Consider the following 16,932-nt stretch of genomic DNA (forward strand, 5'->3'; position numbering starts at 1 on the left):
TATCTTGTTGATTCTTACACTCGAGAATCTTCTACAACTTTAGAGAATAGACTGACTTTCGCAATACATATTTAACAGCATAAGTTATGTAAGTTTTAAAATATAAATTTAATTTAAACAAACATCGGTATTAAATTAAATATATAATAATAAATCCGTCACACCCCTAACAAAAATGTTTCATTTTCTTTTATTGTGATTGTTTGCATTCTAACATGCCTGTATATAGCTCGCTTTCGTTAAATTTTAAAGCAATCTAATTATTTTATTTGACTAAAGCATATCAAAAGTCTACAGATAAAACGTATAGGTTTACTTTTCCCTTGGATAAGCAATGCTTATTGTACAACTTACTGATATATGGACACTACACTTACAAATGACTGTTTAACTATGCACTATCTTTACAATAACTACATGTCCTCTCTAGAGCGCATGTCCCCCAGATCAAGACAAACTACGGTTACTAATGAATCTTATTCTCTGTTACACCGTTGCCGCTCTAGAGAGCGTGAAGCAATGATACACTAAATACTGGTTTATAAGTGTAAAGATAATAGTATCTGAACAAGTGTTCTGTAATATCGTCCATGGACGTCTATTTTTTTACAATTTACTTGGATACATCTAAATACATATTCTACACATTAAAATTCGTATTTCTCATGATAGCAACACTAAGGGGTAGATGTTTCTATTCTACTATCGTAGTACCTTATTCACGACCAAATTTAAAACAAAGTTTCGCATCAAAAGCTGCTCAACCATACCACTGGGCAACAATCAATATGTTGACCAGGACATGAAGGGGAAGCCAGCAATTTTATACTCAATATCATCCCCCCTTTCTTTTTAGTTTGCGACTCTACAAGTACAGAATTTCAGTGTTCACATTTGATCATGTCAGTATCTTCACAGGAAAAAGCTACATGAAATACAGCATCGTTATTGTGGGGTTTGCTATAGTCCACCTTATTTATACGAATCAGTTTCTATGAATTCAATGAATATATATATATATATTTATTTTTCGAATATAGCAATCTTTTCTTTAACAAAATGTTGTACACAATCTTCACCCTTTCTTTGCATAGTTGTACAGGTTCTATTTTGGTTCAAGAAAGAAATTCTGCACTTCCTTAATTTCTTTGAAGAACTAAAATAACTGAATTTGAATCCAGGAGTATCAATCTTCTATATATTTGATAATCTATATAAATAATACGCCTGCGTTTGTCTGTCCCGAGCTTTTCTCGCAAATTTCTCAATCAAACGCTAGAAATTTCATAACATTAAAAAGACCTTTGTCCGAGGAGTTCGATTTGCCTATTGGCTTTTCCATTCAGAATCACCTTACCTGTTTTTTGCTTTGTCAAACTTTTTAATGCAACGCGTATGCTGCACGATGGCACAATGTCGTTGTTATCACGTGATGACTGACTTTGATTTCAACTTTAGTTTTTATTTGCAAAGTATTTCACACAAACAACACTTAACCAGCTTGTAATTTCCTAAAAAATAACATTACACTAAATAAAATTGACATGGGCTTTCCCGACTTATAGAGGTCTAAAATACGCATGTACAGTTCGTTCAAAACCATACGCTTATGACTTTGTGAGCAAGCATTCAGAAATTTCAATATATTCAGCTAAGTTTGCCTTCATTGCAACTTTACATTTATTTTACTTTGCAATACTTTAGCTTCGGTTCGCTTCATAGATTGCTATAAACACCTTTTAGCTACTCTTTTCTTTAGTACGAGTTTTATTCTTGGCTTTTGTGAGTTTATATGTTTCAACTCGTAAAACTATCATACACTGAACGTTTTAATATTCTGTATACTAGAATAAATACCATTACTATACATTGTTGTTTACTTTACGTGTAGTTTTATTAAATAAAGTTACGCACGTGTAGCTTTATGTAATAAAATTACGTCTGCGTGAATTTGTTTGTCTGACCGCGTAAATTTTTTCAAATAGACCAGGATTTATCGATCTAACACCTAAAACTTGCAAGAACACGTAGCTTAAATGCTGTGGGTGAAGGTGATAGAATAAGGAAAATTCAAGCGAAGGTCATGAAAACTAAAACAAATACTTTGCTGGTTGCGGCTAGTATATTATAAATTAACATAGCTCCAATCAGCATATCATGATTTCTCCATAGTAATTCGGATATTAAAAATATATTTATGTGAGTTACACTTAAGAAATCATATAATCCTTTAAGTAATACTTTAACTTCATAACCCACTTTTTTTATCTGAAATACTTTTTGGTTGTTAGTTAACCTATAACACACACACATATTTTCAAGTCTTACACACGCACATGTGTATACATAAATATAATAAGCTATTTGCAGCTCATGAGAATCAACTGCAAATAGCCAAATTATAAGTAACGCGAAATATCAATCACAATATCTAACTCGCATAAGGCAAAACAGTTATACCTACTGCAAATCAGTTTCAAAAGGTATGAGCCTGAGGGAAGATAACTGCGGAAATGGTATCCACATCGCAGGTGAAAAATTGTTATTTATGCAAGCAACTAAGAACGAATGTAACACAACGTCCCTGGTCGATCTACCATTCGTCACCTGCGGGCGGTCACGGACTGTGGGTTCGGACATTGCCTCATAATACCAATCACAGAGTCACAAATGTAAAAGCAGGTAACAGATCTCGAAACTACCCTCCCTTTTAATATGTGTCAAATAATACGCTCAACAACGACCCAACGACAAAACACGAATACTGAAATGTATATCGAAAAAAGTTAAACGGATTATACAAATAAAAAAAATTGACGAGTAAAAAAAAACATGATAGAATGTAAGAAAAAACTTATGCGCGTAAACAGGTGGTGAGTGTGACTGCACCCCTGAATTGCACCATATATGTATAAAATATATTCTAAAAAATCTTAGATACCATCAAAATGCTCCAAAGTACCCCAGTATGTCGTTACTCTTTTAATTTTTCTTCCATAAGTAGTACCTCCTTATAGATTTATTCATGAGCTCCTGAAGCTCAGTGATAGTTTAACGAATAAAGAACTGAATTATGTACTGGTTAATGAAGAAAGAATACATATCTACGTTTTAGCAAATTTACACAAATCTTGAAAAACAATCGTAAAAAAATGTCATTAAGTGTCTTTGTTTAAAGGATTCAGTACCTAGAATATCAGTTGTGGTGGATGATAGTAATGTTACTGGACTTAGTAATATTGTAGTTGTGATGATTACGTCCTTTGTTCCTAAAATTCTTTTTAATATTAGAAATTACAGAGATTTTATTCGAGAATTACCGTAGAAAATCATATATTGGTATTTTCTGATATTACAACCTTTTTTCCCTAGTGTTAAATGTAGTTTCGTACAAAACCGTGAAGTGTTTTCTAGAAAAATATGAGGATATTTTACAAAACAGATTTTAACTCTCTTTCTGTTTTAGATGTTAAGTCTTAGTTTGGGGTAATCATGTTGGATTTTAATGGTGATATCACCGACAAAATACCAGGCACTCTTTAGGTATTGAAGTAACTCCCACATATACAACAGTTGTAATGGGTCACTTTGAATACAGGATGTTTGATATATTTTACCTTTGTATTTCTACTGAATATGTTAATTGTCTTGGAAACGTTTTGGATTATTGTTTGGTAGTTTGAAATATTTTACATAACCTTGATCATTTCTGTCAAATAATCAATTTCATGAAGAATTGAACTCCATTTAACCTGTGAAAATCATAATAAACCTCTTCCATTTGTGAATTTTTTATTATAGTGTTTGAAGGTAGATATTTAAGCACTAATAATGATTACAAACGTACCATTTCTCACAGATACTTAGATTTTTAAATGAAGCATACTAAATACCCTAAGTTAAATATTCCTTGCAATTTAACTGAAAAATTATATATATGATTTACTTCCTAACCTGTGCCAAGACAAAAAGCATTAAAAAATGTTACTCAATTAAAGAAACAGTGTTATCTTGAAAACGTAAATATTAGGGGTTAAGATTGCCGAGACAAAGTTTGGAGAACCCAGAAATGTAAAGAAAAGAAAAGACACTCTTCTGTTTGTTATCACCAATCGATTAAGTGTTATTACCTATCGTTTGAAAATATATATTAAACAGCAAAATTAAAAAATGTATGTATTTATATGAACCAGAAAGAGTAATTGTGACTTGTCTCGAAAAGATTGCATTGAGGAAGAAAAATGTATTCGTGGTTCTTTTGGCAGATTTTTTGTGTTACTGTCCCCTATACCTGTAATTCATTCGTTTCGTTTCATTTTCAGCGCAAAATTACAAAGTGGGCTATCTGTACTATGCCCATCGAGAGGAATCGAATTCAGGATTTTAGTGTTGTAAGCCCGTAAACTTACTACTAACCCTCTGGGGGCTTAATTATGTACTATTTCAGGTGATTTATGTTGGAGAAATTGAAAATTCAGGATTGAGTATAAACTCACATAAATGTCATAAATGTAATTCAGGATTGAGTATAAACTCACGTAAATGTCATAAATGTAATTCAGGATTGAGTATAAACTCACGTAAATGTAATCCTAAATTAGCTTTTTTCAAGAAAAATAACTAATTTAAGAGAAATATTTTCCAATGTTTCTCCAGTTTTGGTTTTGTGGGGAAAAACCCAAAAAAAATTGTGGAAGGCCTTCTAAATAATAAATAGATGATTAAACTATAGAGGGCGGTATCTTAACGTACCAGCAAATTTGAAAAATAATCTAAAATTTAATTGATTTAAACTTTTGCATGGAAACAAAACTAACAAATACAGGATTTAATGCTGTAACGTGAGTATAGTTTTCAAATTATATATTTAATTGCTAATTGTTATTTTTTTGTTTTACAATTACATCTAACTTTAAATTTTTAACTACAGTTTATTTCACTTGAGATTTTATTTCAGTCTTTTATTTTAATACTTTTATTAGTTTTATCAACTTTGCCTTTTTCCAGATATACGAAATCGATTATATAAAATACTTTGAATAAAATTAACTATAAACATAGGTCTTCGTTTCTTTTTTGCATATATCTTTAAACGCGAAATATGTTGTATTTATTGGTATTTATGAATCGCAATTCGTTATTAAAGTCCTAGTGTCAACATGCAAGCAATGGGGATTTTGTTAAAGAATTGCGTTTCCCAAAACTAATAAATTCTTAAAAGCAATTAAGCTTAAAATAAAACTAAGACAAATTTTCACCTTCATGATTAACTATAATAATAAAGTGAACATTAGTGAAGCCTATTTCTTTTTGATTTTGTTTTTATCGAAATTTTAAATATTTCTTACCTGAAATTGTACATATATAATCATAAATGTGTATTATAAGTTTCAATAATTTTAATAAATTTAAAAGTAATACACAGTTTAGTGTTCATTGAAAGGTTCCTCGATTTGTTAAAATATAAGCAAATCTCACAGCTTGTCGAGCTGTTACAATCATTTCATAACCGTAGTACTCAGAAGAAGACAAAGAGGAAAAAAAATGTTCTCCTCTCTAATTAACAATATCGAAAAGGAAAAACCAGGAATTTGTATAGACTAAGATGACAATGAAATGTACCTTCTATACATATAACATGAATATTGATTTTCGAGTTCAGGCAGCCCTAAAACACTGATGAATATGTATGGGTAAATGTATATATATAGTGGTCTTCCTTAAACCATTCGATGAATTTCTGTCAGACTTCATCATTTGATTGATTACTTCAGTAGGTCTAGTATGTCATTTCTTGTTGTACTTTCATTACTCTCGATATTTATCAACGGAGGCGTGCATGCAGTATATATATGATGCAGTAAGTGCTTTAGCTTCAAATGCGTTATTAATTGCCTTAGAAGCAATCTCTAAATGAATGTATCAGTGTTAAGAATATATATATCCTGAAAACAACAAAAATAATAGCAACTACATTTACCCCACAACACATTCTAAAACTAATTATCCAGTTAAATATGACATGTTGTTTATCGAAGGTATTTTGTAACTTTTGGTATCCCAATCGATTCATTGATATACAATTTCTACATCTCTGAAACCAAATCGAAGTAAATGTCGATGAAACTACGATAGAGTTGACCATTTTCGTGTATCGACGTGCATGGGGTATATTATATAAGTTTGTGAATAATCATTAACTATGTGATATGAGAGAATGCACATAGCAGCTGCGCACTACATATAAGTTTGTTAGTTTATTAACATACTAATGTCAGTAAACAACGTACATTGCATGTCTGAATAGCCCATTTTGTGCTGAAACTTACAGTTCTGTAATTTACAAAGAGTCATTCAGTCTTTTTAGAATCATACAGTTCTATAACTTATTAAGACTCGTGCAGTCTTCTTAAAAACATACAGTTCTATAACTTACTAAGACTTGTGCAGTCTTCTTAAAAATCTACAGTTCTGTAATTTACTGAGAGTCATTCAGTCTTTTAGAATCATACAGTTCTATAACTCATTAAGACTCGTGCAGTCTTCTTAAAAACATACAGTTCTATAACTTATTAAGACTTGTGCAGTCTTCTTAAAAATATACAGTTCTGTAATTTACTGAGAGTCATTCGGTCTTCTTAAAAACATACAGTTCTATAACTTATTAAGACTCATGCAGTCTTCTTAAAAATCCACAGTTCTGTAATTTACTGAGAGTCATTCGGTCTCCTTAAAAACATACAGTTCTATTACTTATTAAGACTCGTGCAGTCTTCTTAAAAACATACAGTTCTATAACTTATTAAGACTCGTGCAGTCTTTTTAAAAATCTACAGTTCTGTAATTTACTGACAGTCATTCAGTCTTCTTAAAAACGTACAGTTTTACAACTTATTAAGACTCATGCAGTCTTCTTAAAAAGTCTACAGTTCTGTAATTTACTGAGAATCATTCGGTCTTCTTAAAAACATACAGTTCTAATAATTTATTAAGACTCATTCAGTCTTCTTCAAGTTTGTCGTAAGCAGCCTTACCTATTTAGAGAAAACTTGTATATCTTAGTACTAACTAACAAAGTTTATTGTACAGAAAGAAGATGAAAATCATGATTTGGTGTCTAATGACATAAGAACCAAATGCCATAAAACGAAACTATTATTTTATCTTTAAGTGCAATAAATGTGCTATCATTCCTTCAGGGTTTTTTATGTCTACAACTCTTTCATTTAAAGTAAAAAAACAATGAAATAAACTAAATATCTTATTATCACATTTCTTATCACTCATATAAATAAAACTCATCGCCGTGCATTTGGAACAGTGTTCCCGGAGCCGCGGCTGTTCTTCGCCCGTTCGAAATGAAGTGATTCTCCGTCTCTTACACGGCTCACTAGACGCGTAATATAGAAGTCGTGTATTAAACAACAACAAAACTAGATTACTTCTTCTCCTTCCACTCAAGTGACTCAGAAAATATATGAGTTTATATAAATTTCATTAAGGACATATGTAAAGGCTACCCTATTACTAGTCACCTTACGATCTAAAGCAGGGATTCTCAAACTGTGGTACGTGGAGTTAATGTCGGTGATACAAGACACAATTTATATCAAAAATCACGAAATTTGTAATAAGCCTTATCTGAGCTTTCCACATACATATACATACTACTCTCCACACTTATAGATTCACCCTCTACTTGCATTGATTCGCCAGTATTTTCCTCTTCTAAAAATTGACAAAAATAGTACCACATATTCTTCAATCGTGCCAGAAAAAAAAAAACGTTCGCATCTTTCGCATTGATGGATAAGTGTTAAAATAATAATTTTTTTTACTGAATTTTTGTCTTTTTTTAATTAGGCCTGGGCTTGTAATTTAACGCGAAACGTTTTAGAACCACTGATCTAAAGACATTACATCGTTTACTGTTGACGTGTTCATACATTACCAGCAAATACAATGTACTGTTCTTTAAACCTACACTGAGATTAGATACGTCATCAAGCTATTAATTAGAGTAAAAAGTTTTACATTTAACAAGACACATAAAAAGTCCAGTATTACGTGATGACTTACCTCCCATTAGGTTATATTAGTACACAGCACACGTGGTTTAAGTGATTAGCGCCTAGTTACTCCCACTTCAACAAGTTCAGAAGAGCCTGGGGCTAATATTATTCTATGTGAACGAAACTGCCTGTTTCAAATGTCTAGTAGCTAACAAACTAATTCTCTCTTACAGTTTTACACTTTGAAAATTGATTTGATTTACTTCTAGTAGAGATAATGGTTAAATTACTAGTCTGCACAGTAAGTGTGTGAACGTTTTCTTATCTTTCGGCCACGAATGAGATTTCAGGTGTGAAACTGACATCAAGCGATTTCAGAATTTTTCATTATTTCTAACCTACTCACCGTTGAGAAAAACTTTTGTGTTTCCCAAAGCGTGGATATAACCTGTCTGATACTATCATTAAACCAGTAGCTTTTTTTTTCTTGTATAACAACAAATATGCTAACAAACAAACAAGAAATCAGTTAATATGAAGGACAAAAAACTGAACATTCAACCATTTGAAATGTGAATACAGTAAAAAACATATTTTCCAAACCCTAAACAATTCGGCAAGGTAATGCTAAAAACTGACATAATAGCAGTCGGATTGTTATTCCTATTTAGATGAAATGCTTTTTTTATAAATTACTTCTGGAATTTGTGGTTGCTTTTAACATATACTTATGAATGGACAATGTACTAAATTAGAGCAATAGCTTAAAACTAAACAGAGTATATGCAAGTGAAAATGTACAAAAACCTGAATAAACCTTACTTGAAAAACAAAAGAAACATATCAAGCCGTCTCAGTAATATCCCTAAACAAAAAGACGCATGCTGCTAAAATCATAAAATAAGATAGGTCATTTTGAATAACATATGTTCAAGAATAAAACGTTTAATCTAAAACATTAATATTTTATCCCATTGCACTACGAACATTCACATATTTAGGTTTTAGACAACGCACGATTTAGAGCATTTTCTTACTCTATAAGCGTATCCTGTTATTTCATTTTTCTTTTATAAAATATTGTGAAACAATGGAAATAAAAAATACACTTTATCATAACGCTGTGATGGTTCTTTCGTTTAGTGTAACATATATGTATTTTGTTGGTACCCAAGAGGTACAGCCGGGAACCACAGCGTTTGTCATGACAACATCTCCAACAGACAGAGGCGGAGCAACGAAAGTGGGCGATGGCTGGTGTGGCTTCCAACATAAAACTGCATTGTTCCTAGGCAAACCAAGATGGCGTCGTGTCGCGGTGTTGAAGAAAAACGGTTAAAGCAGGAGCGCTATAAAAAGTACGAAGAGGTAATTTCATTAATTCGTTAATAATTAATGTGATGAAGTACATGAACGGTATAACGTAAAAGTGTGTCGAGCTCTTTACCTCTACAACACAATTTTCTGAACGAATGAAATCATCTGACAATTGAATTCGGGCTGCCATAACAGCTACTAGAACTTTCTAAAATATATATTTCCTGTACCATAAAAAATAGTTTTTAATTAACCCAAACATCTTACGCATAAGTGTAATTCCCTTATCTATCAAAACATAAAAGGATAGTTCGACGATAAACTGTTATGAATGATATTAATGAGGCACTGTTAGAAGTTAGTTACTGCTGGATTTCTTCAAAAAAGCTTAAGGTTTTATTTTAATATTTAGCCTGTTTATGTATAGGAAATAAAATTGAATTCTATTTAAATGACGAGTGTTTGAAAGGAAAAATTACACCCGAAATTAAATGTTACGCTACTTAAAAGAAAAGATTAAATTGTTTTAGTAGATTATGAAAAAACAGAACAAAGGTATAATCTGTGGCAAACATTCGATGTAGTTTAGTGTATATATATAAACATGGATGTGTTTAAACTTTATAAAACGATAAATTTATTTTACTCTTCAATACAATTTTATGTTTTTCTAATTTGTAGTCAGAACTGTAATAAAAGTAAGGTACCAATGTGTAAATATTGTAGCAAACGGTAGCTTATAGTATGCAGCGTGTTTGCTGATCAGTTTCAAGCTCTTTATAACATGTCATTTGTTCTGAATAAATATTAATGGAATAAACGTTCACGTTTCACTTATGATGAGCAACTATAATAGTTACTATAATAGTTTGTTTGCAAGTTTTAACAATTACAATAACTGGTCATTTTTAGAGATTTGTTTAGTAAAACGAAAGTTTATGTGTGTGTGTGTGTGTCTGGTCAAAAAGTGAGCAAAGAGATTATTGTGTCATAATATCAATAACTGTGAAGAGTTTCACGAAAAAAATCCAAGGGTTGATACCTTAAAACCCTCTTAAGCCCTTTCTTAACTTTACGATAGGTAAATATGTATCTTAAGACGGAAATAAATAAGACCACCGCCAAAAATTACATAGGATAAATATTCTTATTTTAACATAAATTGCACTTGTAACAAAAATAATCAAGGGAAAAATGTGACCGTTTTTAGTCAATAATGAAAAATCTGCCGGTTGAAAAGTATTCTATGACTTACAGTGTTTTAGATTAAAATAATCTTGTTAAAATATGTAAAAAGAATGATACGTTAAACTTATGAAAGCTAAAAAAGTGTGATTAATAAAACATCAGGACATTTTGTTTACAACTTTTATTTAATTTAGCTGACCATCAGGTTTGATTTTAAAGATTCATACATTCCCGATACATTGTGTTCCTAAAACAATTCTTAAGTCTTTCTTGGCCAAGACATTCTTATAGGTTTGTAGAACAACTTAGGAAACATCTTACCAAAATTCTAAAGTTTCATCTTAAGTTTTGACTGAAACTGAGTCCTGGTCGAGAAACAATAATCAAACTGGAAAATTCGTTTATTGTGTAACTATCTGTAATAAGGAACAGTGAACACGTGTTATTAATAAAACTGTGCAGATTGTTGAGTAAATGGAATTTATATTTCACTTTTCGAGGTAAGTTTAACTTTTATTCTGTACAATGAATGGATGCGTATAGCTTTATTTTCACATAATACAAAAAAAAATCTAATATATAATTTGTAACATAATCATATGAGGAGATGGCGTCTCTATTTCTGTTTTCTGTTGTACTTGCGTCTTAGGTAACATTTTAATCATATGTATAAATGTTCTATATATTATATGGATAATCCAGGTTTAACAGTTTAATACCAATTGATTTTCTTGGGTAATTATTTGTTCTTTTATCATGACTAACAGTTGAATAATGTATACTTGCTTTCTTTAGGCTCAGCTAGATGTTTATGTTAAACCAACGTGCAATAACAACACAGAAACTGTGAACGATGATCTGTTAGAACTTTACACAGATTAATTGAGTGAATTAATCTAGACTCAGTGCAACACACCGAACTTATTTTCCTCATATTTAATAGAGTATATAACGTCAAGCAAAGCACTTTTTTATATTTTGAATACCCAGAAGACACCGGCTAATAAAACTAATACTTATTGTCAATGCATCGCTCTTAACTCGTCTATTACAAGTTTCCTGTTTTTTTGTAAGGATAACAAATAATATCATTTCAGCTGCATTTTGTCAGTTTCAGTCCATCAAGATAAGACGTGTCTGTTAATACCAGGCCCAGGTGCATTGTAAAACTTTCTAATAGTAAGAGTAACAAACCTAATAAAATATTACACATGTAATGTTTTATTGTTTTTATAACACTACAGTTGTATATAGTCCTTTTGCTTTTGCATTACCTTTCAGACAAGTCCGTTTGTGTTTAAAAAGTCCAATTCAATATGAAAATAACAGATTGAGTCATATCGATGTTTTCTTAATAGTATTGCTATTAGCAATTATGCAATGAATTCGCAAATATGAAGGAAAAAACTACCGGGAAGACAAATGTATACTTATATATATTATTTACTAAAAATAACGTTTATACGTCAGGAAAAAGACGGTTCGAATACAGAAAAATTCCAACATAATTAATTGATAAAATTCTACCAAGACAATACTAGAGTGTTTATCTCTTAAATTTCAAAAAGCACGTGAAAACACTATGGATACTCCTTACCTAGTTTTAAGAAGTTACATGCATATACCGTTTCTATACTACATATCTGAAGTGCTGAATACAGTTTTTTACTTTTGTTCTGGTGGAGCACTTCCTATCTTTTAACATTTCAAAATATACAGAACATCACTTTTATTATTATAAGAAATTAAATCCAGTATATTGCAACAAGTTTGAATTTAACATAAAGATCGTTACAAGACTCACATACACACATATATATATGTCGCGTACATGTTGTAGTCATTCCTATCATAAATGACATTCAATATTTACACCGTTATTTCAATCAAAGAGAAATCTCCAAATATGGTGAACAAACATTTTATTTAGCAGCTTACAAATATTATCATCGTACTCCGTTATGACCTTACTTTTATTTCTATTTTAATAACTACCGGTACAACACTTTTTATTCTGTCTCTTCCAAAAAACTCAGTAGCAAATTACTCTTACGGTAGACTTTGGAAGCTATTAAGAAAGCGGTACGTTAAGTATTTCCCCAAACGTTTTGATCTACAAGTCAGTGTTTTCTGTGAACCATTTTGTATGAGAGCAATTACTAACATAGGTGAAACAGAAGTTAGTAAAACCGTTATTGTTTAGTTTTATGCTTTGGTCTATATAATCATAAATCTTGAACGTTTACTAAAGCGATGGTTTGGCTGACATTGTGGAGCAATAAGTGATAAGATTGAGATTGAGTTTATTAAAAGAGCTGAAAAAGTAAATACAGTACAATCATTTTACCAAAGTAACAAAGCGACAAAGTAGTGCTATAACTTTCAAAAATCAGAATATCAAATGATTTTTACAGAATATAAGAACTTTCAATGTGTATAGTCAACCAAGTGTATTTGCGAGATTTTACACATGGAACGATTGTTCGTGAATTAAGAAAAAGGAATATTACACCAAACAAGGAAGAGTTAAGACATTTTGAAACGTTGTTCTTTTATCATAGCATAACGTCATAACGCAAAACCTAGTCTTGTTTGTTTAACTCAAATCCACCCAATGGACTATCTGCGTTCTGTCCACCACGAGAAATCGAATCCCAAATGTTTGCGTTGTAAGTCCGCAGACTTACTTCTGACCCACCAGGAGACATGTCGGACTTAATATGGCAGAGAAACTTGTTCCTTATCACTGTTATGCATTTAATCTCTTTGAAAGGTGATTCCAACGATCGAAAGCATGTAAAGAAATGCAGAACAAGGGAAGAGTCTATAAACAACGAATATTAAGGCATGTCTTCATTTGGTTTAAAAGCAATAGAATGTAAGAACTAATAACGATAATAACTTTAAACTAGCAAAAATAACGAAATTGGAAAATTACATTTCCTAGCCAAACCTGACTAAAAATAAAGACGATTTATATGTTAAAATAACGTGTGTTATATGTTTTATTTACATATAAAATTTATATGTTTTTAAGGGATAAAAAAGAAAGTTTGTACTTGTAATAAAACCACCTTGAGTATCAAACTGTTCGACCAAATCTCTGATTAAATTAGTATTAATAAACTTGAAACTATATGTTCATTCTAAGTATAGTATTTAAAATCCATCAATGAAGGTATAGCTGATATGTAACACTAAGATGACTAGAATAACTCCCGCCTTGACTATAGTGTACAGTATTCTATAAAAATGTGTTAGATAGTTATTGATCTTAAAAATTAGAGTTTGCACCATTATCACTTTCTCTATCTTAAGGATTTATTGAAGCCGTAACTGTCAGTGTGAAGTTACAGTTGTTTCATCATAAAAACAATGCATAAAATGTAAATGTTTGCAATCAACATAATTGTTTTTATTAAATTGAACCCCAAAAATATTAGCCATGAAATATTTCTCATCTTTGGTTTCCCAGACATTTGTATTCGTTAAATTTTTTCACAAAGACAGAAAAGATCTCAGTATACTTGTAGTATACAAAACTATCACATGTAAAACATGTGTAAGAATTATAGATTACATTTTAATGATGAAAAGCCGATAGAAAATCTATTTCTGTTTCGCACCAAATATTTTATCAAAATATTATATTTACTGCTACAGTTTGGTAAAAAAATACAACACTTGATCATTTAGTTGCACATGAATGGATATAATTTGATAGACATTTAAAAAAAAAAGATCAGCACGATACAAATTATACAAAAATCGATTCACGATAAATCAGTTTTTACAAAAAACGTAATAAACGTTTTCTTTTTTGTTTTTCATTTTACCCAGATGAAGCCACCTTCATGAAATACTTCTATATAAAGTTTTAAAACCATATTTATATTTAATTGTGATAAAGCAACAGAAGATAAAATATAAAGAAACAAAAATCAATAAAACGATATTATAAAAATCATCTATTCACCCTCACAGTTGTAAATGTTTCTGGGTTTTCTTCTAAAAAAATAATATCTTCTAAGACAGAGTAACAAAATTGTATGATTCAAAGTGATTTTGTGTTGTGTACGTACCCAACATTATGTAGCATAGAGGGTTGTATGAGTTAGTGTTACTACGCCTTTTAATAATAGTCCACTACAAAATAAACAAATGTAATGCATTCTATTTCTATATATAAATATTAGAAAATAAACTATTGAAAACTCATTCAGCAACAACTTTCTTTCATCATAGATTTGATCCTGAACTTTCATCTCTGTTCGATTATTATTATACATAATAACTTTTTTTTATAATATTCAAAATGCCTAATAGTTTAACGATTGTCTTTCTATATGAATTAAACTAAAACATTAAATCACAACTTCTTCAGCAAGGTACAGTTATTTACTTAACATTATACATAGAAAAAAAGAAAGAGAAGAACATCCAGAGGTTATACCTTTCACTTGAAAATACATGACATGTTGCACTTTGTAAAACTATGTAAGGTATATACTGAAAACTTATTATATCCAGTTACCTGTGAACGTAAATAAACGCCCTATGGAATCGTGGCTTCGTGACTGTGACGGCTCCCTCTCTATCTGTACTAGCGCTCTAGTTGCTCCAGTCTCTGATCTATTGTTGTTGTTTTTTATCTGATAAGCAAACAGTGAGTCACATATATATATAGAATGTATAACACCATTCCAAGTTTCTTGTTCTTCATTTATATTATTTGAAGTGTCTAAACTCAATAATACGCAGAACCGTTCCAAATTGATGTCAACACTCAGCGACTATGAAAGAACCCTGCCAAATACTCAAAAACACGATGCGCTCTCCAGAACAGACGATCAATGAGTACACTTGATCGGCAATAAGCAGGAACAAAATAAGATTTATAATAAGTTGATCAACCAACATATATTTTATAGTTAAGCTATTTACGAATTACATTATATTATATAGTCTATATTACGACGCAACATAATAAAGATCAGTGTATTTAGAATTATTTTAGTACTTGAACAAATTGGTAGTGGCTCTGTTTTTATAAGCAAGGTCTTCACAATATAGAATCTACAGTACGACCGTACTCTTTCCCATACGTATAACAACCTACTGTCAAAACCAGCCAGTCGCAGTTCAGTTTCTCAATGCTCTTTATTGCATGAGAATATTAAAAGTTTAAGTGCAAATCTTGCCAGAGGTGAAACACTTTCTATACTTAGAACTTCCCTCGTTTAACTCTGGGCAAAGGTTGTAAATCGAGGTATGGACTCAAAAGACAAACTGTTTGAAATGTCCCCGAAACTTCTATTGCATGCAATAAATTAACCGTCGCTGTCACACTGAGCGTATAATGGGAAACCAGCGTCCACACCAAACTTGCCTGTGTATATGTGTGTGTGTGTACAAAATAGCATTAAACTACGGGATGATTCCCACAATGATCACTTTTATAAAATTATAGTCGTGAGAATGTTTATCAGCAATTGTAAAAACACACACACGCACACTCAAAATGGCGTTCATATATTATATTTAACAAGCGAGCTTGGGCTGTTTAATGCTAACAATACGCTTAAAACTACGAACTGGTTCATAAATGCAGACAGAGAAAGTTTTTTCTCTGCTTTCATGCTTCTGAGCTGAAAGCAGGTTTTGATTCGCTGCTCCGTCAGGCCGAAAGAACAAGAGATCTTTCTCCAACGAGTCAAGCAGTAGTTAAAGTATAATTCCTTCTCCAACTCAGACGTCTGGTAGAAAATGTATTTCTCCTCAACCGTTTAAGAACTCTCCCCAAAGCTATTACAGGCAGTCTGGGATGCAATGAATAAATATAACGTGTAATTAATCAAGTTTTTCATAACTTTTAACCTCTCCTCTAAGTCCTCTTATAGATAGCTCAGACACAGATTAATATCTTATTGAGAAAACAAAATCACGTAGTACACGATATTACACGTGACGTCTAAAAGTATTACAGGCTAGAGGTAGCCGAGCGTGCTGAACGTAATAAACAAATTAAACTAGCTGAAAGAAAAACGTGTATCAAACATCTTGTTTAAGCTTGTATTTAAACCTGTATAAGGTTTCTTCCACAAGTAAAGGTTAGGTTAGAAGCCTGTGGGTGAAATTATTGACATGGTTCAATCTGATGGCGGTGGTAAGATTAATAATCTATTGCAGAATAGGAAGAGGAGAGGCCAGACAGGTTACTTCTTCCTAAGATGAAAACATGCTGTTTTCAGGGGTTAAAGATATGTCGTTCTGATGCATTTTCTGGATACTGAAATTCAAGGTTAAATGTGTTCAAAAATAATAAACAATTAATAATGGCTGGAGGCGGCTTAAATGGGTAATGAAGAACAACTTTAATATAAGTTTAACATAACAGCAAAGATTGTGTATCTTT

General features: G+C 31.3%; 1 protein-coding gene across 2 annotated transcripts in view; it reads left to right on the plus strand.

Moving 5' to 3' along the window:
* Positions 1-9,233: 9,233 nt before the first annotated feature.
* The window catches only part of LOC111083196 (E3 SUMO-protein ligase ZNF451-like), a 44,023-nt gene continuing 36,324 nt past the window's right edge, over positions 9,234-16,932 (plus strand). Inside the window, exon 1 of one of the 2 annotated variants that reach the window (XM_022379515.1) lies at positions 9,234-9,380. The gene's annotated coding sequence lies outside the window, so the exon portion shown is untranslated. The remainder of the gene's footprint in view (positions 9,381-16,932) is intronic. The other variant, XM_022379526.1, reaches the window with a different exon arrangement.

This window comes from Limulus polyphemus, unplaced genomic scaffold (genome assembly GCF_000517525.1).
Source record: "Limulus polyphemus unplaced genomic scaffold, Limulus_polyphemus-2.1.2 Scaffold137, whole genome shotgun sequence".
NCBI lineage: Eukaryota > Metazoa > Arthropoda > Merostomata > Xiphosura > Limulidae > Limulus > Limulus polyphemus.